Below are 22,464 nucleotides of genomic sequence, written 5' to 3' on the forward strand. Positions count from 1 at the left end.
AATCTTAAGTTAATTTTAAGCCAGCCCGTAATGCTATGCATAGTATAAGTGACTTTGGCATGCTGCTCTTATCTGTATTTTTTTGTACCTCTGTATGTGTGCTCAAATTGTTAATAAATAAATAAATAAATAAATAAATTGTACAGCAATAAAGGAATGGAACAGACTGCCCGCACATGTCAAAGCCAGTCATAGCATGAACCAGTTCAAGAAGAGTGCCAAAAGGTGTCTGATGAATGTAGCTACAGAAAGGGAGGGGAATGATTTTCTATTTTTTAGCTAACATACGTGTAAATTTTACCTTATTCCTAGTGATGACCCTCGTAGTGTAGGTAGTCTTAATGACCCTCGTTGTGGAAATTTATTTGGTCCAAATAGTTCCACAGCTCAGATCCAGCATGGCCGTCGGGTCATCCGAGCCGGACGGCCCTTAAACCCTCCCAAACAAACAAGGCATTCTCTGGTTGGCGGTTGGTAAGCTTATTTAATTTATAGATTTACTCTTCAGGGAAGGAGTAGGTAGTTTTACTGGTAGTACACTAATATTAGGTTTACTAAGGCATCTGTAGATAATGAAAAAAGTAGACCTAAGACCTTAACATAGGTAGTTATAGGCCGATAATGTAGGCAAACACTAGGATAAGTTAGCTAGGGAGAACTGGCAGCCCTAGCTTGAATGGCGGGGCGCGGGTCACAAAGACAGAATAGCGCCCTTCTTACGACAGACACCGACTGGACAAGACGTGCCGTGAACAGCAGTCGGCGCCCCCACGTGTCTTCACATCTGAGACCTGGGGAAATCTGGTAGAGGCACCTCGATGTACCGTAGATGATCTCCTCCATCAGCCCATACAGTAAGAGATCTTCACCTTTTCCCGTAGGTTCTGGCCAGTGTGTTGGGAGATTGTGGGTTGAGTTAACTGAGGGCTCGGCGTGCTACAGAGAGAGCATGCCCAGTAAGTACCAGTGTCTCAGACCCGTCTGAAGCTAGTGTCTGAGTCTGCATAGTTATACTAGGGGATACATACCCTCTTGGATATAGGAATTTCTGAGGTGCAGGCAGGACACTAATTACGATTGAATATTGCAGGAATTAATGCTCCCGGTTGCACGTGGTTTCTGAGGGAAAGTCCAAAGGGGCTAAAGCTAGGCTTAGGAAGTTGAAGATCAGGATATATGCTGCAACACCAAGTAAGTTAGTCCTTTATACGTGCATGCAGGCGAGGTTTCTTGCAATACCAATCATTTGTGAAAATCTGTCCTATAAGCCACTTGTGAGGCTGAGGTACCCACCTCAGAGCTCGGTGTCAACAGAGTTTGCCAGGGTAGGCGACTCACTTGGAGGCAGTCCACACAAATTTTCACATCTTCATTGTAGAATAATAAGAAAATATTATAACCTTTATATTATAATAATAAGGTAAAAGGACCCCAATGGAAATAAGTCACTGTCTGACTTTTTTGGGTTATCCCAGGTTCTCTACACATATGCTGCTATGTATGATAATTCTATGTAACTGTATTTGTGTATACCTGAATAAACTTACTTACTATGGTCTCCCAGGTGGTTACTATGGTCTCCCAGGTGGTTACTATGGCCTCCCAGGTGGTTAGTATGGCCTCCCAGGTGGTTACTATGGCCTCCCAGGTGGTTACTATGGTCTCCCAGGTGGTTACTATGGCCTCCCAGGTAGTTACTATGGCCTCCCAGGTGGTTACTATGGCCTCCCAGGTGGTTACTATGGCCTCCCAGGTGGTTACTATGGTCTCCCAGGTGGTTACTATGGCCTCCCAGGTGGTTACTATGGCCTCCCAGGTGGTTACTATGGTCTCCCAGGTGGTTACTATGGCCTCCCAGGTGGTTACTATGGTCTCCCAGGTGGTTACTATGGCCTCCCAGGTGGTTACTATGGTCTCCCAGGTGGTTACTATGGTCTCCCAGGTGGTTACTATGGTCTCCCAGGTGGTTACTATGGTCTCCCAGGTGGTTACTATGGCCTCCCAGGTGGTTACTATGGCCTCCCAGGTGGTTACTATGGCCTCCCAGGTGGTTACTATGGTCTCCCAGGTGGTTACTATGGTCCCCCAGGTGGTTACTATGGTCTCCCAGGTGGTTACTATGGTCCCCCAGGTGGTTACTGTATCAAGTGACGGTAAATGGCTAACGGCTCCACTAGTTATAACAACCTTTACATCCAACTTCAACAACAATATTATCACAACAAGAGTTAAGATAACTTGTAGTTTTTATTATGTCACTTCTTGTACTGGATATTTGTGCTGTCATCTACACCATTAAGTAAACTACCACGAGAAGCGTTCAAGTACGGACTAGGTGCATGTAAGTACGGACTAGGTGCACGTAAGTACGGACTAGGTGCATGTAAGTACGGACTAGGTGCATGTAAGTACGGACTAGGTACATGTAAGTACGGACTAGGTGCATGTAAGTACGGACTAGGTGCATGTAAGTACGGACTAGGTGCATGTAAGTACGGACTAGGTGCATGTAAGTACGGACTAGGTGCATGTAAGTACGGACTAGGTACATGTAAGTACGGACTAGGTGCATGTAAGTACGGACTAGGTGTATTCAATTCAAAGTTTATTCTCTATAAGGATTACAATGCTGAGTTAACAGAAATTTGGTTATTGTGTGGTTTACATGTAGTAAAGGACCCCAATGGAAATAAGTCACTCTGTCTGACTTTTTTGGGTTATCCCAGGTACTTTACACATATGTTGCTATGTATGATAATTCTATGTAACTGTATTTGTGTATACCTGAATAAATTTACTTACTTACTAGTAAAATTGTGATTACAGAGTGTACCACTAGAACACCTAGCATGGCTAGGCATTTCGGGCAGACTTAGTTTTATTCTTAATTGTAAAATATTACAAATTATGAGGTAAGTTGGTATTATGGCTAAGTGACTAAATACTAGTTTGTGAGTTTAGCAATGTGAATGCTTTTGTTTTGGCACAGTACATAGTTTCAGTATTGGAGTATCATAGGATTCATTATTTTAAGATTGAGATTAATATTTCTGTTTATGGTCAAATGAGTGAGTGAGTGTAAGTGTGAACCACCAGGTGGTATTCGTATAGTTAGTTGACGGGGTGTATCAGGGAGATAAGATGTTTTCTAATGGTAGTTTTGAAGGTGATGAATGTGTCTGCAGTTCTAGAGTTCTCAGGTAGGGTATTCCAGATTTTAGGGCCTTTGACATACATTGAATTTTTGTAAAGGTTTAGTCGGACACGGGGAATGTCGTAGAGATGTTTGTGTCTGGTGTTATGCCTGTGGGTTCTGTCACAACTATCAAGAAAGCGTTTTAGGTCAAGGTTGATATTAGAGTTTAAGGCCCTGTAGATGTAGATTGCACAGTAGTAAGTGTGGATGTACTGAACTGGGAGTAAGTTTAGGTCTATGAAGAGTGGGGGGGGGGGTGTTGCCAGGGATGGGATTTAGTGATTATTCTTACTGCAGCTTTTTGTTGGGTTATTATTGGCTTTAGGTGTGTTGCTGCAGTTGATCCCCAAGCACAAATAGCATAGGTGAGGTATGGATAAATAAGTGAGTGGTATAGTGTGAGAAGGGCATTTTGCGGCACGTAGTATCGTATCTTGGAGAGGATCCCAACCGTTTTGGATACTTTTTTGGTTATATGCTGGATATGGGTGCTGAAATTCAGGTTGTTGTCAAGGTATAAGCCTAGGAATTTGCCCCCATTATTTCTGGTAATTAGAGTGTTGTCAATCTTAATGTTAATTTGAGCATCTCCTGCTCTGCTACCAAACATAATATAGTAGGTTTTGTCAGTGTTAAGCGTAAGTTTATTGGCTGTCATCCAAGTCGATATTTTAATCAGCTCCTCATTCACAATGGTGTTGAGGGTGGCAAGATTAGGGTGAGAGATGACATAAGTCGTGTCATCAGCAAAGAGAATGGGTATGTAAGTACGGACTAGGTGCATGTAAGTATGGACTAGGTGCATGTAAGTATGGACTAGGTGCATGTAAGTACGGACCAGGTGCATGTAAGTACGGACCAGGTGCATGTAAGTATGGACTAGGTGCATGTAAGTATGGACTAGGTGCATGTAAGTACAGACCAGGTGCATGTAAGTACGGACTAGGTGCATGTAAGTATGGACTAGGTGCATGTAAGTATGGACCAGGTGCACGTAAGTATGGACCAGGTGCATGTAAGTACGGACCAGGTGCACGTAAGTACGGACCAGGTGCACGTAAGTACGGACCAGGTGCAGGTAAGTACGGACTAGGTTCAGGTAAGTATGGACCAGGTGCACGTAAGTACGGACCAGGTGCACGTAAGTACAGACCAGGTGCACGTAAGTACGGACCAGGTGCACGTAAGTACAGACCAGGTGCAGGTAAGTACGGACCAGGTGCAGGTAAGTACGGACCAGGTGCAGGTAAGTACGGACCAGGTGCAGGTAAGTACAGACCAGGTGCAGGTAAGTACGGACCAGGTGCAGGTAAGTACGGACCAGGTGCACGTAAAATACAGACGAGGTGCACATAACTACGAACGAGGAAATAAGTCACTTGGACTTTCTTGAAGGGTTCTCATAGGTAATTTGCACTATGTATGGTAATTGTACTTATTTATTTATTTATTTATTTATTTAATGTCTTTGCAAACAGTACATTGAGATTTTGTATTTACAATAGTGGGTTGTAATACAAAGAGAACCTCTATTATGCCTAGGCATTATGGCCCAACTTAACATTATTGGCTTACAGTCTACTTAATACTAAGGAGTATATCATAGTTGTACAGTAGGATAGTAATTATTTCATAGTTGTACAGTAGATTATTAATTATAAGTGAATCAAAATTTGTATAAGACAGATATATTTATATTCGAAAATGCTTTTGTGAAAACAATGATTCAATTATATTCCTGTCAACAATGGATAAAAGGTTCAAAGTGATTGTTTCAGTTATGAAGTGGGAGTACATAGGTGAGTAAGTGTGTACGGAGTATTTAGCATTTAGTCTAGGGTGATTAAGTGGCTTTTGAGAAGAGTCTTAAATTGACTCTTAAATTGGTAGACAGTAATGGTGAAGCTGGAGGTGCTGTCCTGGGAGACAGTAATGGTGAAGCTGGAGGTGCTGTCCTGGGAGACAGTAATGGTGAAGCTGGAGGTGCTGTCCTGGGAGACAGTAATGGTGAAGCTGGAGGTGCTGTCCTGGGAGACAGTAATGGTGAAGCTGGAGGTGCTGTCCTGGGAGACAGTAATGGTGAAGCTGGAGGTGCTGTCCTGGGAGACAGTAATGGTGAAGCTGGAGGTGCTGTCCTGGGAGACAGTAATGGTGAAGCTGGAGGTGCTGTCCTGGGAGACAGTAATGGTGAAGCTGGAGGTGCTGTCCTGGGAGACAGTAATGGTGAAGCTGGAGGTGCTGTCCTGGGAGACAGTAATGGTGAAGCTGGAGGTGCTGTCCTGGGAGACAGTAATGGTGAAGCTGGAGATTTTGTCCAGGTAGTCGGGAATTATACGCAGGAAGGACTGCATATAAATGACCTCATGGGAGACAGGAGCCGTAGTGGGAAAACAAAGTGTAGTCAAAGATAAGATAAAACCAATATTGCAAACTAGAAATACCACAGGAAATAGCAAACAAGAGGACTCCACTAGCAATAGTGAGGATATATTACCAAAAACAACTGGTGGGAACGCCATTGTTGGTGCTAGGGAGGATAGGAATAAGACAGGTAAACATACACCAACAGGGAATACAGTCACAGAAACCCAAGGCAAATGGAAACCAAGCCTGTGCACATATTATGCACTTGGTATCTGCAGACATGGGAAATCTGGAAAAACAGATGGGACGTGCAACTATGACCACCCTAGAAAATGCCGTGCCCATATGGCAACAGGAAAATGCAAACTCCCTTCCTGTAAGCTTTTTCACCCTGAAATGTGTACCTCTTCAGTACAGGAAAGACTGTGCTATAACTTAAATTGCCAGGCACATCATCTAAAGGGGACAAAAAGATACAAAACATCCAGGCCATGGGAAAACCTGGGTAGCCACAGCCACTCAAGAGGGAGAGGTTTTTTAGTGCCAGGAAGGAAAAAAACTGGCAGGAAATGGCAGAAATCGTACACCAAATCCAGCCATTCCTGCAGTGGAACCACAGTCGATGGCCTCCACTCCAAACCAACAGATAAAGATACTAATTCCGGAAAAAAAAATCCCCTCCCCAGTACCAACAATACCACCAGTCCGATGACATTCTTCTTTGCAAATATACTGGGTCTAAAGCCTCTGCTTGCAGAGGCAAAGGCAATGTTCGCAGCTTTCACTGAGACCCACATAAAGGATCACTTGGACAACGAAATATGGATCCCAGGTTACAACCTATACACATGCGACAGAGTGAATAGGCAAAAGGGGGGGGTTGGCCTGTACATTGCAGAGTCACTTGTTTGCACAGAACTGCTTAATGCCTCAAATGATGTAGTGGAAGTTTTAGCAGTAAAGATCGAGAACCAAAACCTAGTCATTGTGGTAGTCTACATGCCTCCGGACGCAACATCCAAGCAATTCCAGGAACAGCTGTTAAAAATTGACCACTGTCTGGAAAATCTGCCAGCTCCTGCACCCAACATCTTGCTCCTGGGGGATTTCAACTTAAGGCACCTAAAATGGAGGAATATAGCAAATAATATTGTTGCAGTAATAACACCAGGAGGCAGCTCTGATGAAAACTCTCACTCAGACGAGCTTTTAAATCTCTGCACAAAATCAATTTAAACTAGCAAATAATAGAGCCTACTAGACTGGAGAATACACTAGACCTCATCTTCACTAACAATGATGATCTGATGCAAAATGTCACCATATCAAAAACAATATACATGTACTCAGATCACAACATAATTGAGGTTCAGACATGTATGCGTGGAGCCCCAGACCAACATAATGAGATTAGTCACGAGGGAGCATTCACCAAATTCAACTTCAATAACAAAAACATAAAGTTGGACCAAGTAAACCAAGTCCTAACCGATATAAGCTGGGAAGATATACTAAGCAACACAGACCCCCAACTTATGCCTAGAACACATTAACTCAGTGGCACTCGATGTATGCACAAGGCTTATTCCTCTAAGAAAAAGGAGGAGTAGATGTATAATAGAAAGAGAGAGGCGCTCCCTTTACAGGTGACGGAAAAGAATAACAGAGCGGCTAAAAGAGGTCAATATATCTGATATGCGTAGGGAGACACTGGTCAGAGAAATAGCAAGCATCGAACTTAAACTAAAGGAATCTTACAGGAGTCAGGAATCGCGGGAAGAACTAAAAGCCATAAATGAAATCGAAAGAAACCCAAAGTATTTCTTCTCCTATGCCAAATCAAAGTCGAGAACAATGTCCAGTATTGGGCCCCTACTTAAACAAGATGGGTCCTACACAGATGACAGCAAGGAAATGAGTGAGCTACTCAAGTCCCAATGTGACTCAGTTTTTAGCAAGCCGCTAACCAGACTGAGATCAAAATGAATTTTTTATGAGAGAGCCACAGAATTTGGTTAACACAAGCCTATCTGATGTTATCCTGATGCCAAATGACTTCGAACAGGCAATAAATGACATGCCAATGTACTCTGCCCCAGGGCCAGACTCATGGAACTCCGTGTTCATCAAGAACTGCAAGAAGCCCCTATCACGAGCTTTTACCATCCTATGGAGAGGGAGCATGGACACGGGGGTCGTCCCACAGTTACTAAAAACAACAGACATACCCCCACTCCGCAAAGGGGGCAGTAAAGCAATAGCAAAGAACTACAGACGGATAGCACTAACATCCCCTATCATAAAAATCTTTGAAAGGGTCCTAAGAAGCAAGATCACCACCCATCTAGAAACCCATAAATTACACAACCCAGTGCAACATGGGTTTAGAACAGGTCGCTCCTGTCTGTCTCAACTATTGGATCACTACGACAAGGTCCTAGATGCACTAGAAGACAAAAAAAATGCAGATGTAATATATACAGACTTTGCAAAAGCCTTCGACAAGTGTGACCATGGCGTAATAGCGCACAAAATGCGTGCTAAAGGAAAAGTCGGTTGATGGATCTATAATTTCCTCACTAACAGAACACAGAGTAGTAGTCAACAGAGTAAAGTCCGAGGCAGCTATGGTGAAAAGCTCTGTTCCACAAGGCACAGTACTCGCTCCCATCTTGTTCCTCATCCTCATATCTGACATAGACAAGGATGTCAGCCACAGCACCGTGTCTTCCTTTGCAGATGACACCCGAATCTGCATGACAGTGTCTTCCATTGCAGACACTGCAAGGCTCCAGGCGGACATCAACCAAATCTTTCAGTGGGCTGCAGAAAACAATATGAGGTTCAACGATGAGAAATTTCAATTACGTACTCAGATATGGTAAACACGAAGAAATTAAATCTTCATCAGAGTACAAAACAAATTCTGGCCACAAAATAGAGCGAAACACCAACGTCAAAGACCTGGGAGTGATCGTGTCGGAGGATCTCACCTTCAAGGACCATAACATTGTATCAATCGCATCTGCTAGAAAAATGACAGGATGGATAATGAGAACCTTCAAAACTAGGGATGCTAAGCCCATGATGACACTCTTCAGGTCACTTGTTTTATCTAGGCTGGAATATTGCTGGACACTAACAGCTCCTTTCAAGGTAGGTGAAATTGCTGACCTAGAAAATGTACAGAGAACCTTCACGGCGCGCATAACGGAGATAAAACACCTACATATGCTATGTAATGGGTTTCATATATAATTTTGAGGGGTTTGGACTTCCAGCAGGCATGCGTGAGCGTGTTTGATAGGAGTGAATGGAGACAAATGGTTTTTAATACTTGACGTGCTGTTGGAGTGTGAGCAAAGTAACATTTATGAAGGGGTTCAGGGAAACCGGCAGGCCGGACTTGAGTCCTGGAGATGGGAAGTACAGTGCCTGCACTCTGAAGGAGGGGTGTTAATGTTGCAGTTTAAAAACTGTAGTGTAAAGCACCCCTCTGGCAAGACAGTGATGGAGTGAATGATGGTGAAAGTTTTTCTTTTTCGGGCCACCCTGCCTTGGTGGGAATCGGCCAGTGTGATAATAAAAAAAAAATATAATTTTGAGGAAAATATCATAGATGGATTAATGAAAATGCCTATATTGATGTAAAATAAGACATTTAGTATGACCAAGAGTGATTATTATTAGGTAGTATTGGCGTCATGAGTAGAGAGAGACTTAGTGATTTTAATGTGTACCTGCACACCAGCACAATGTGTAAGTATATTTAGGTACAGGTACACATAAGTATAATTATCAGAGTACATATAAAATATGCAGTAACTTTAAAACACTTGAAATTTTGGAAAGTTTCCTGACATAATAGATGTGGTCACGGAAAATGTAAACAAACCGGTTGGGGGTGCCATATTTGAAAGATTGCTTGCCTTATAGCAAATTTTGGTCATAATTTGACATCACCGTATTAACGGAATGCCGTAAGGCGAAACGCCGTAAAGCGGGGCCTTACTGTATTTGAGGTAGCTGGTATTAGCTAGTAAAAGAAAAAACAATAATGCACAATAATGTAATAGTAAATAATAATAATGCACAATAATAGTAACATACACTATATGCACCATATGTATATATGTGTTAAGGACACTTATCTAATCTGTTACAGAAATGTCAGCTTTTCTAAGGAAGGTAGAGAAATCATGTTCATTTGAGATGGTGTATTGTTGTCCTGTTGATGTTTTTCTAATTAGTATTTTCCCATCTCGAGTGAAACACTGATGTATTTTGTTTTCCTGTTTAAGTTTTCTCAACCTGAACAGAAGGTTTTGACGTTTTCTCATTAGACACTCGTTGATGTACACTCCATTTTTCATTGTAATTGCTGATTTAATTAGGTCCTTTTTTTTATCATATGAATGAAGTCTGATCATGATACTGTGTTTACTACCTTGTTTTCCTAACAAACATGTTTCTTTGATTTCATTGTTTTGCACGATAACTTGTACATGGTCCTGTATTATCCTGATAGCAGTTTCTTTGCACTGTTCTTGAGTTATGTCACTAGGAATGTGTGGACTGTTTATTATAACTGCATCAGACAACTTATCTTGTTCAGTTTTGTCGTCTTGGAAATCAAGGTATTCATTCAGTCGAATGTGCATGTTCTGATTCCAGTCCTTGATTGCCTCTTCAACCTTCATATCTAGAGTTGTTAATTGCTCAGTATAATAATCATAATAGTATAATAATACTAGTTTTTATTTCTACAAGTACATGTACAAGGTATACACACCATAGCTGACATCACTGACATAATACAATATATATAGGAAGGCACTTGTTATGATGAGCAATTCTGAGAAATTAGGTCAATTTTGTCCCAGGACAACACTAGTGTCAGGAGCCCAAGACTGTTCAACTGCCTCCCAGCATACATAAGGGGGATTACCAATAGACCCCTGGCTGTCTTCAAGACCATTGTTTGTCTTCAAGACCCCTGTTTGTCTTCAAGACCCCTGTTTGTCTTCAAGACCCCTGTTTGTCTTCAAGACCCCTGTTTGTCTTCAAGACCCCTGGTTGTCTTCAAGACCCCTGTTTGTCTTCAAGACCCCTGTTTGTCTTCAAGACCCCTGTTTGTCTTCAAGACCCCTGGCTGTCTTCAAGACCCCTGGCTGTCTTCAAGAAGGTACTGCACAGGCACCTAAAGTCAGTACCTGATCTGCCAGACTGTGGTTCGTATGTCATTCTATGTGTGGCCAGCAGTAACAGCCTGGTTGATCAGACCCTGATCCACCACGAGGCCTGGTCTCCGACCGGGCCATGGGGGCGTTGACCCCTGAAACCTTCTCCAGGTACTCCAGGATGCAACCCACACCAGTTGACTAACACCCAGGTACCTATTTTACTGCTAGGCAAACGTGGACATCAGGTGTACTAGCATTATAAATTTTTACTTTACTTAGTGAAGCTCCTAAACTCAATAAGGGGCTTTCTAAAAAATAGTTTCTATATGTTAATTACCCTAATTGTATAATGTACTGTATTGTACTTTATAGAAGTAGAGTTATGATGAAAGCGTTTTTTTCTTTTTCGGGTCACCGTGCCTTGGTGGGAAACAGTTGATGTGTTAAAAACAAAAATCGTCAAACAACTCTAGCCAGTTCAAGTTAGCATTGAGATAATTTATACAGTTATACAATAGGCAATAGTTTTAAGCTTTAGTTATTTTTTATTATCACACTGGCCGATTCCCACCAAGGCAGGGTGGCCCGAAAAAGAAAAACTTTCACCATCATTCACTCCATCACTGTCTTGCCAGAAGGGTGCTTTACACTACAGTTTTTAAACTGCAACATTAACACCCCTCCTTCAGAGTGCAGGCACTGTACTTCCCATCTCCAGGACTCAAGTCCGGCCTGCCGGTTTCCCTGAACCCCTTCATAAATGTTACTTTGCTCACACTCCAACAGCACGTCAAGTATTAAAAACCATTTGTCTCCATTCACTCCTATCAAACACGCTCATGCATACCTGCTGGAAGTCCAAGCCCCTCGCACACAAAACCTCCTTTACCCCATCTCTCCAACCTTTCCTAGGCCGACCCCTACCCCGCCTTCCTTCCACTACAGACTGATACACTCTTGAAGTCATTCTGTTTCGCTCCATTCTCTCTACATGTCCGAACCACCTCAACAACCCTTCCTCAGCCCTCTGGACAACAGTTTTGGTAATCCCGCACCTCCTCCTAACTTCCAAACTACGAATTCTCTGCATTATATTCACACCACACATTGCCCTCAGACATGACATCTCCACTGCCTCCAGCCTTCTCCTCGCTGCAACATTCATCACCCACGCTTCACACCCATATAAGAGCGTTGGTAAAACTATACTCTCATACATTCCCCTCTTTGCCTCCAAGGACAAAGTTCTTTGTTTCCACAGACTCCTAAGTGCACCACTCACTCTTTTTCCCTCATCAATTCTATGATTCACCTCATCTTTCATAGACCCATCCGCTGACACGTCCACTCCCAAATATCTGAATACATTCACCTCCTCCATACTCTCTCCCTCCAATCTGATATTCAATCTTTCATCACCTAATCTTTTTGTTATCCTCATAACCTTACTCTTTCCTGTATTCACCTTTAATTTTCTTCTTTTGCACACCCTACCAAATTCATCCACCAATCTCTGCAACTTCTCTTCAGAATCTCCCAAGAGCACAGTGTCATCAGCAAAGAGCAGCTGTGACAACTCCCACTTTGTGTGTGATTCTTTATCTTTTAACTCCACGCCTCTTGTCAAGACCCTCGCATTTACTTCTCTTACAACCCCATCTATAAATATATTAAACAACCACGGTGACATCACACATCCTTGTCTAAGGCCTACTTTTACTGGGAAATAATTTCCCTCTTTCCTACATACTCTAACTTGAGCCTCACTATCCTCGTAAAAACTCTTCACTGCTTTCAGTAACCTACCTCCTACACCATACACTTGCAACATCTGCCACATTGCCCCCCTATCCACCCTGTCATACGCTTTTTCCAAATCCATAAATGCCACAAAGACCTCTTTAGCCTTATCTAAAGCTTTAGTTACTTCTGGCCAAAATGCTCTGCATAACCAGGAGCTTCTGGTGAAGTATGAAATAAATATCACATAATTTTATAAGAAATGTATACAGTAGGACTCCCGTATCTGCGGGAGATACATTCCAAGGACCTGCCAAGGATACTGAAACTGCAGATGGTAGTGAACCCTATATATAAGACCTGTACATACCTTTTATGGAGTTTAATTAATAAATTATGCACAGTTAGTGGATAATTATCACTTTTCCCTGATGTGAAGCATCTCTCAGCTTCTCTTAAGCTTTGAAGAACTGCTACCATCACTTCTTTTGCACTTTGAGGACATTATTAAGCAAAATTAACAGTTATTTTCAGGCCACAATAAACTGTGATAACAGAAACTGCAGATACTGTACTTTTGTTAGTGGGACAATACTTGTGTAGTTATTTCATAATAGTTTTTATTACAGATTTATAAACTGAAAGAGGTAGAAGTCCTGGAGCTAAAGTTATGACCAGTTGAGTCGACTTTATAGCCGCCATCCAAGAGTAAAACATCTTTGGTAAGACACTAAAAATATTTTCTCTTCATTTTGTTGTGTACTGTAGTTTTTTTTTTTTTTTATAAAACTGTCTCTTTTTTTTATGTCACTTTTGAAAGTGCCAGTAAACAAAGGTTTCCTTTATTTTATGAACTTTTATTATGATGGATATTAATAAATGCTGTATATTATTGTAGCCTTTTTATCATATCTGAATACAGTATTCTGTATTTTATTACCAGTTCTTGATAATATATAGAGCCCATTAAGAAAACAATAATTTGCTATACAGCCTCTCCTCGCCTAACGAGGGAGTTCCGTTCCTGAGATCACGTTAGTAAACGAATTTGTCACTAAGTGAGGAGCATAGTATAATGGTTTGTGTCAACCATCTTTGATAATGTTTTAATGTCACCTTTGCACCATTTATAATATTTCTGATATATTTTTAAATGTTTATACAGTAGTGTACTCTATATTGTAATAAACAGAATAGAGGAAATCAGCTCTAATATACATAATTTAGGTATGAATACTGGTCAGAGAGCCCTTGTAAGTCCGAGTCGTTAGTAAATGAGTACATCACTAAGTGAGTAGAGGCTGTATATACAAATGTTTATTCAATATTGTCAGTTACTTTTACACACTTGGAAGAAGGGTGATTACATGTGGTGTAGTTCAGAGGTCAGTCAGTGATCATCACACTGGTAAGTAAGAGAAGGTCGTTGTGGGAGAGGTTAGTCAGTGATCATCACTGGTAAGTAAGAGAAGGTTGTTGTGGGAGAGGTCAGTCAGTGATCATCACACTGATAAGTAAGAGAAGGTTGCTGTGGGAGAGGCCAGTCAGTGATCATCACACTGGTAAGTAAGGGAAGGTTGTTGTGAGAGAGGTTAGTCAGTGACCATCACACTGGTAAGTAAGAGAAGGTTGTTTGTTGTAGGAGAGGTCAGTCAGTGACAATCACACTGGTAAGTAAGAGAAGGTTGTTGTGGGAGATTTTAGTCAGTGACCATCACACTGGTAAGTAAGAGAAGGTTGTTTGTTGTAGGAGAGGTCAGTCAGTGACCATCACACTGGTAAGTAAGAGAAGGTTGTTGTGGGAGATTTTAGTCAGTGACCATCACACTGGTAAGTAAGAGAAGGTTGTTGTGGGAGATTTTAGTCAGTGACCATCACACTGGTAAGTAAGAGAAGGTTGTTGTGGGAGAGGTTAGTCAGTGACCATCACACTGGTAAGTTCTCAAAATACAGTTCTCAAAATAGCAAGGGTCACCCTGATTCATAAAGGAGGAGACCAAACAGACTTGAATAACTATAGGCCAATATCCAACTTACACCCTCTCTCTAAAATCTTTGAAAAATTAATTCATCAGCGAATCTATTCCTACCTCATCTCCCAAAACATACTCAACCCCCTGTCATTTTGGGTTCAGGCCTAATAAAAATACTAATAATGCTATTATACACATACTAGAACATATATACACTGCAATAGAGAAAAAAGAAGTCCTACTGGGGATCTTCATTGACTTACGTAAAGCTTTTGATACAGTTGACCATGACTTGCTCCATATAAAATTGTCACACTATGGTATAAGAGGGCATTCCCTCAACTACCTAAAGTCATATCTCAGCAACAGAAGCCAATATGTTTACACAAATGGGGCAAGTGAGTGCAAAACGAAAGCCTGTAATTGTTTTACATGATGGTAGGATTGCTGGTGTCCATTTTTCTGTCTCATAAACATGCAAGGTTTCAGGTACATTTTGCTACTTCTACTTACACTTAGGTCACACTACACATACATGTACAAGCATATATATACACACACACCCCTCTGGGTTTTCTTCTATTTTCTTACTAGTTCTTGTTCTTGTTAATTTCCTCTTACCTCCATGGGGAAGTGGAACAGAATTCTTCCTCCGTAAGCCATGCGTGTTGTAAGAGGCGACTAAAATGCCGGGAGCAAGGGGCTAGTAACCCCTTCTCCTGTATATATTACTAAATGTAAAAGGAGAAACTTTTGTTTTTCCTTTTGGGCCACCCCGCCTCGGTGGGATACGGCCGGTGTGTTGAAAGAAAGATATAAATGGGGCAAACTCTTCCGCACAGCCAATTACAGTTGGTGTCCCACAGGGAAGTGTCTTTGGCCCTCTTCTCTTTCTCCTATACATAAATGACCTACCAAATGCATCGCAACTACTTAAACACACACTATTTGCAGATGACACTACATACGTCTTCTCTCACCCTAGCCCAGTCATGCTAGCCAATACGTACTGTAAATACCGAATTACAGAAAATATCTACCTGGATGAGGACTAACAAACTTACTCTAAACATTGACAAAACCTACTTCATTCAGTTTGGTAACGGAGCTACAAATGTCCCTCTTAACATAATGATAAATGGATCACCTATCACAAAATTCACAGAGGGAAAATTCTTAGGAATCCACCTTGATAATAGACTCAAATTTCAAACACATACACGGCAAATTTCCAAGAAAATTTCCAAGACAGTAGGCATACTATCGAAGATACGTTACTATGTTCCACAGTCAGCCCTCCTGGCCCTATAACACTCACTTATTTACCCCTATCTCACCTATGGAAATTGTGCATGGGGCTCAACAACAATAAACCATCTCAGACCACTAATTACCCAACAAAAGGCTGCAGTCAGAATGATAACAAATTCCCACTACAGGCAGCACACTCCACCAATATTCAAAACACTCAACCTACTCACCATACAAAACATCCATACTTATTACTGCACCTATTACATACATAGAACACTTAACTCGGATATAAACCCTCCCTTCAAACGTCTTCTTACCAACCTCAATAGAACACATGACCATAACACAAGGCACAGATCACTCTTTGATGTTCCTCGTGTCCATCTCACGCTATACAAAAACTCAATGTTTAACCTGATACCCAATCAAACTTTGTTATTTTTTAATTACGTACCTAACAGAATACTCCATTCTACTGAATGCACAGCAATACAGTAAATGACCATATGACCTGTCTTTGTAATACTCATTTGTGCTTAACCCTTAAACAGTCCAAACAGATCGACGTTCAGATTCGTAGTGCTACAAAAGTAGATCTACTTTTTTTTACATATTTTCAAATATAACAACAAAAAAATGTAGATAAAAGTCTTTTTTACACATTTTCAAATGTAAAACAAAAAAAGAAGTTCTAGGCTCTGGTGGCCTGGTGGTTAACGCTCTCGCTTCACACGGTGAGGGCCTGGGTTCGATTCCCAGCCAGAGTAGAAACATTGGACGTGTTTCTTTCCACCTGTTGTCTATGTTCCCCATCAGTAAAATGGGTACCTGGGTGTTTGTCGACTGGTGTGGGTCGCATCCTGGGACACTGACCTAAGGAGGCCTGGTCACAGACCGGGCCGCGGGGGCGTTGACCCCCGGAACTCTCTCCAGATAAACTCTCCAGATACGTTTGGACCATTTAAGGGTTAATTGTTATCTGTTTACAATAATGTTTTACCACTGAATATATCACTGCTTAGTTAATCTTAAGTTAATTTTAAACCTGCCCATAATGCTCTGCATACAAGGGGCTTTGGCATGTTGCACTTAACTGTATTCATTTGTACTACTCTGTATCATGTTCAAATTAATAAATAAATAAATAAAATAAATAAATAAATGTATTCAGATATTTGGGAGTGGACGTGTCAGCGGATGGGTCTATGAAAGATGAGATGAATCATAGTTGATGAGGGAAAAAGAGTGAGTGGTGCACTTAGGAGTCTGTGGAGACAAAGAACTTTGTCCTTGGAGGCAAAGAGGGGAATGTATGAGAGTATAGTTTTACCAACGCTCTTATATGGGTGTGAAGCATGGGTGATGAATGTTGCAGCGAGGAGAAGGCTGGAGGCAGTGGAGATGTCATGTCTGAGGGCAATGTGTGGTGTGAATATAATGCAGAGAATTCGTAGTTTGGAAGTTAGGAGGAGGTGCGGGATTACCAAAACTGTTGTCCAGAGGGCTCAGGAAGGGTTGTTGAGGTGGTTCGGACATGTAGAGAGAATGGAGCGAAACAGAAAGACTTCAAGAGTGTATCAGTCTGTAGTGGAAGGAAGGCGGGGTAGGGGTCGGCCTAGGAAAGGTTGGAGAGAGGGGGTAAAGGAGGTTTTGTGTGCGAGGGGCTTGGACTTCCAGCAGGTATGCATGAGCGTGTTTGATAGGAGTGAATGGAGACAAATGGTTTTTAATACTTGACGTGCTGTTGGAGTGTGAGCAAAGTAACATTTATGAAGGGGTTCAGGGAAACCGGCAGGCCGGACTTGAGTCCTGGAGATGGGAAGTACAGTGCCTGCACTCTGAAGGATTATGTGGAGTAAAATAAAGATTGGATGTGAAAAGTGAGTTATAGTAAGCGTGTATGCACCTGGAGAAGAGAGAAGTGTAGAGGAGAGAGAGATTTTGGGAAATGTTGAGGGAATGCATGGGGAGTTTTGAATCAAGTGTGAGAGTAATGGTGGTTGGGGATTTCAATGCTAAAGTGGGTAAAAATGTTATGGAGGGAGTAGTAGGTAAATTTGGGGTGCCAGGGGTAAATGTAAATGGGGAGCCTTTAATTGAGCTGTGTATAGAAAGAAATTTGGTAATAAGTAATACATATTTTATGAAAAAGAGGATAAATAAATATACAAGGTATGATGTAGCACGTAATGAAAGTAGTTTGTTAGATTATGTATTGGTGGATAAAAGGTTGATGGGTAGGCTCCAGGATGTACATGTTTATAGAGGGGCAACTGATATATCGGATCATTATTTAGTTGTAGCTACAGTTAGAGTAAGAGGTAGATGGGAAAAGAGGAAGGTGGCAACAACAAGTAAGAGGGAGGTGAAAGTGTATAAACTAAGGGAGGAGGAAGTTCGGGTGAGATATAAGCGACTATTGGCAGAAAGATGGTCTAGTGCAAAGATGAGTAGTGGGGGGTTGAAGAGGGTTGGAATAGTTTTAAAAATGCAGTATTACAATGTGGGGCAGAAGCTTGTGGTTATAGGAGGGTGGGAGCAGGAGGAAAGAGGAGTGATTGGTGGAATGATGAAGTAAAGGGTGTGATAAAAGAGAAAAAGGTAGCTTATGAGAAGTTGTTACAAAGCAGAAGTGTTATAAGAAGAGCAGAGTATATGGAGAGTAAAAGAAAGGTGAAGAGAGTGGTGAGAGAGTGCAAAAGGAGAGCAGATGATAGAATGGGAGAGGCACTGTCAAGAAATTTTAGTGAAAATAAGAAAAAATTTTGGAGTGAGTTAAACAAGTTAAGAAAGCCTAGGGAAAGTATAGATTTGTCAGTTAAAAACAGAGTAGGGGAGTTAGTAGATGGGGAGAGGGAGGTATTAGGTAGATGGCGAGAATATTTTGAGGAACTTTTAAATGTTGAGGAAGAAAGGGAGGTGGTAATTTCATGCACTGGCCAGGGAGGTATACCATCTTTTAGGAGTGAAGAAGAGCAGAATGTAAGTGTGGTGGAGGTACATGAGGCATTACATAGAATGAAAGGGGGTAAAGCAGCTGGAACTGATGGGATCATGACAGAAATGTTAAAAGCAGGGGGGGATATAGTGTTGGAGTGGTTGGTACTTATGTTTAATAAATGTATGAAAGAGGGGAAGGTACCTAGGGATTGGCGGAGAGCATGTATAGTCCCTTTGTATAAAGGGAAAGGGGACAAAAGAGATAGTAAACTTATTCCTCTATAATTTTTACAGAGTATACCAGGAAAAGTATACGGCAGGGTTATAATTGAAAGAATTAGAGGTAAGACAGAATATAGGATTGCGAATGAGCAGGGAGGCTTCAGAGTGGGTAGGGGATGTGTAGATCAAGTGTTTACATTGAAGCATATATGTGAACAGTATTTAGATAAACGTAGGAAAGTTTTTATTGCATTTATGGATTTAGAAAATGCATATGACAGAGGGGCTTGGACTTCCAGCAAGCGTGCATGAGCGTGTTAGATAGGAGTGAATGGAGACGAATGATACTTGGGACCTGACGATCTGTTGGAGTGTGAGCAGGGTAATATTTAGTGAAGGGATTCAGGGAAACCGGTTATTTTCATATAGTCGGACTTGAGTCCTGGAAATGGGAAGTACATTGCCTGCACTTTAAAGGAGGGGTTTGGGATATTGGCTGTTTGGAGGGATATGTTGTGTATCTTTATACGTATATGCTTCTAAACTGTTGTATTTTGAGCACCTCTGCAAAAGCAGTGATAATGTGTGAGTGTGGTGAAAGTGTTGAATGATGATGAAAGTATTTTCTTTTTGGGGATTTTCTTTCTTTTTTGGGTCACCCTGCCTCGGTGGGAGACGACCGACTTGTTGAAAAAAAAAAAAAAATATGACAGAGTGGATAGAGGAGCAATGTGGCAGTTGTTGCAAGTATATGGAATAGGTGGTAAGTTACTAAATGCTGTAAAGAGTTTTTATGAGGATAGTGAGGCTCAGGTTAGGGTGTGTAGAAGAGAGGGAGAATACTTCCCGGTAAAAGTAGGTCTTAGACAGGGATGTGTAATGTCACCATGGTTGTTTAATATATTTATAGATGGGGTTGTAAAAGAAGTAAATGCTAGGGTGTTCGGGAGAGGGGTGGAATTAAATTATGGGGATTCAAATTCAAAATGGGAATTGACAGTTACTTTTTGCTGATGATACTGTGCTTATGGGAGATTCTAAAGAAAAATTGCAAAGGTTAGTGGATGAGTTTGGGAATGTGTGTAAAGGTAGAAAGTTGAAAGTGAACATAGAAAAGAGTAAGGTGATGAGGGTATCAAATGATTTAGATAAAGAAAAATTAGATATCAAATTGGGGAGGAGCAGTATGGAAGATGTGAATGTTTTCAGATACTTGGGAGTTGACGTGTCGGCGGATGGATTTATGAAGGATGAGGTTAATCATAGAATTGACGAGGGAAAAAAGGTGAGTGGTGCATTGAGGTATATGTGGAGTCAAAAAACGTTATCTATGGAGGCAAAGAAGGGAATGTATGAAAGTATAGTAGTACCAACACTCTTATATGGATGTGAAGCTTGGGTGGTAAATGCAGCAGCAAGGAGACAGTTGGAGGCAGTGGAGATGTCCTGTCTAAGGGCAATGTGTGGTGTAAATATTATGCAGAAAATTCAGAGTGTGGAAATTAGGAAAAGGTGTGGAGTTAATAAAAGCATTAGTCAGAGGGCAGAAGAAGGGTTGTTGAGGTGGTTTGGTCATTTAGAGAGAATGGATCAAAGTAGAATGACATGGAAAGGATATAAATCTATAGGGGAAGGAAGGAGGGGTAGGGGTCATCCTCGAAAGGGTTTGAGAGAGGGGGTAAAGGAGGTTTTGTGGGCGAGGGGCTTGGACTTCCAGCAAGTGTGCGTGAGCGTGTTAGATAGGAGTGAATGGAGACGAATGGTACGTGGGATCTGACGATCTGTTGGAGTGTGAGCAGGGTAATATTTAGCGAAGGGATTCAGGGAAACCGGTTATTTTCATATACTCGGACTTGAGTCCTGGAAATGGGAAGTACAATGCCTGCACTTTAAAGGAGGGGTTTGAGATATTGGCAGTTTGGAGGGATATGTTATGTATCTTTATATGTGTATGCTTCTAAACTGTTGTATTCTGAGCACCTCTGCAAAAACAGTGATAATGTGTGAGTGTGGTGAAAGTGTGGAATGATGATGAAAGTATTTTCTTTTTGGGGATTTTCTTTCTTTTTTGGGTCACCCTGCCTCGGTGGGGGACGGCCAACTTGTTGAAAAAAAAAAAAATCTCTGATTTCCTTACCTCTTCCTCCTTCTGTTAGCATTTTAGTGTAAGTCTTGGTGTGGAAAGTATCAATTACTCTAAGACTGACTTACCGCATACTGTTTGTAATTAGGCTTCTTTTGGCATAACGTCTGAACTAAGATAATCTATTAGTGTCTGATACTTTTAGCTCATTTATAGCATGTATTGTAGAGGTTGTCAGTATGTATTATACTCTCCTGGAGTTTTAGCAAGAAAGAGTTTGAAAAATTGCAGGATTCTCCGTGAGATTCTCACTCGGGTACTGCTGATCATTCATGTTATATCTTTTTTTACAGTTACTAGCCAGCAGCCAGTAAAAGCTCTTGTGACATCAGTGGTTGATATATACTGCCAGCAGTAAGTGCTATGAAGGGATAAGCCGTAAGAGACAAAACCTTAAATACATTTATATTTGAATCTTAAGTTTATCTCATCGTCCATAGTTTTACAGACTTAACTGTCTGGAAGAAAGTCATCTTAGGAAATAGTGCCTTGGCATTTTAGATAAAACAAAAAATATAAGAACAGATCATCAGTCATATAATTTCTTGCACTGAAGAAAAGTATTGTCTGGAAGTACATACAAGACAGCAGTGTGTGAGATTTGGTCACATGCCATTGAAGGATTAGCCAACACCTACCAAGACTCAGAGACTGATCACTTCAAAACTACTACCATTATTTACAGTGTTTATTCACCTGTATTTGACAAAAGAAATGTTTTGAGCAGGTGACACCTTTCAGCGATGAAGATGCCAAAGTTTTGCATATGTCTTATTCATCAGTAATGTGAAAGACTCTTTGACTTTGCACTGAAATCACATTTAGTATTGCAGTGTTCATTCTGAAAAACCTTGCAAATCTTCAGTGTTTAAAAAGAGTATTAAAGTGAATCTAATTAAAAACTCCAAAAAAAAAAAAAAAAAGTTAAAACTGGTAAGAAATATGAGCACTCAAACAGTAGAAAAGCCATATCAGTGCTCAGAGTGTCGAAAAAGTTTTATACGTAAAACATATTTGGCTTTACATATGAGACTTCATCGAGGAGATAGACCATATCAGTGCTCAGAGTGTCAAAAAGACTTTTCACGAAAGTCTAACCTAATAGCACATATGACAATTCATACAGGAGAGAAACCATATAGCTGCTCTGAGTGTCCCAAGAAATTTTCAAGAAAACCCGATCTACTAAAACATAAAAAATTTCATACAGGAGAGAAGCCATACCAGTGCTCTGAATGTCAGAAAAGCTTTAAGTGCAAATCATTTTTGTCTCTACATATGAGAATTCATAGAGGAGAGAGACCATATAAATGCTCAGAGTGCCAAAAAGAGTTTTCAAGAAAATCTAATCTTCAGGCACATATGGCAGCTCATAAAGGATAGAAATGTTGTCAGTGCTTTCTCTAAAACACTTTGTACAAAAACACATAAGATATAAAGATTTTATAC

General features: G+C 41.0%; 1 long non-coding RNA gene across 1 annotated transcript; it reads left to right on the forward strand.

Moving 5' to 3' along the window:
• The first annotated feature begins 2,175 nt into the window (after positions 1-2,175).
• On the forward strand, positions 2,176-21,946 carry LOC128685837 (uncharacterized). The gene is made up of 3 exons (XR_008406561.2): positions 2,176-2,341; positions 13,113-13,205; positions 21,309-21,946. It is a non-coding gene; the product is annotated as an uncharacterized lncRNA (long non-coding RNA).
• The last annotated feature ends 518 nt before the right edge of the window (positions 21,947-22,464 follow it).

This window comes from Cherax quadricarinatus, unplaced genomic scaffold (genome assembly GCF_038502225.1).
Source record: "Cherax quadricarinatus isolate ZL_2023a unplaced genomic scaffold, ASM3850222v1 Contig12, whole genome shotgun sequence".
Lineage (NCBI taxonomy): Eukaryota > Metazoa > Arthropoda > Malacostraca > Decapoda > Parastacidae > Cherax > Cherax quadricarinatus.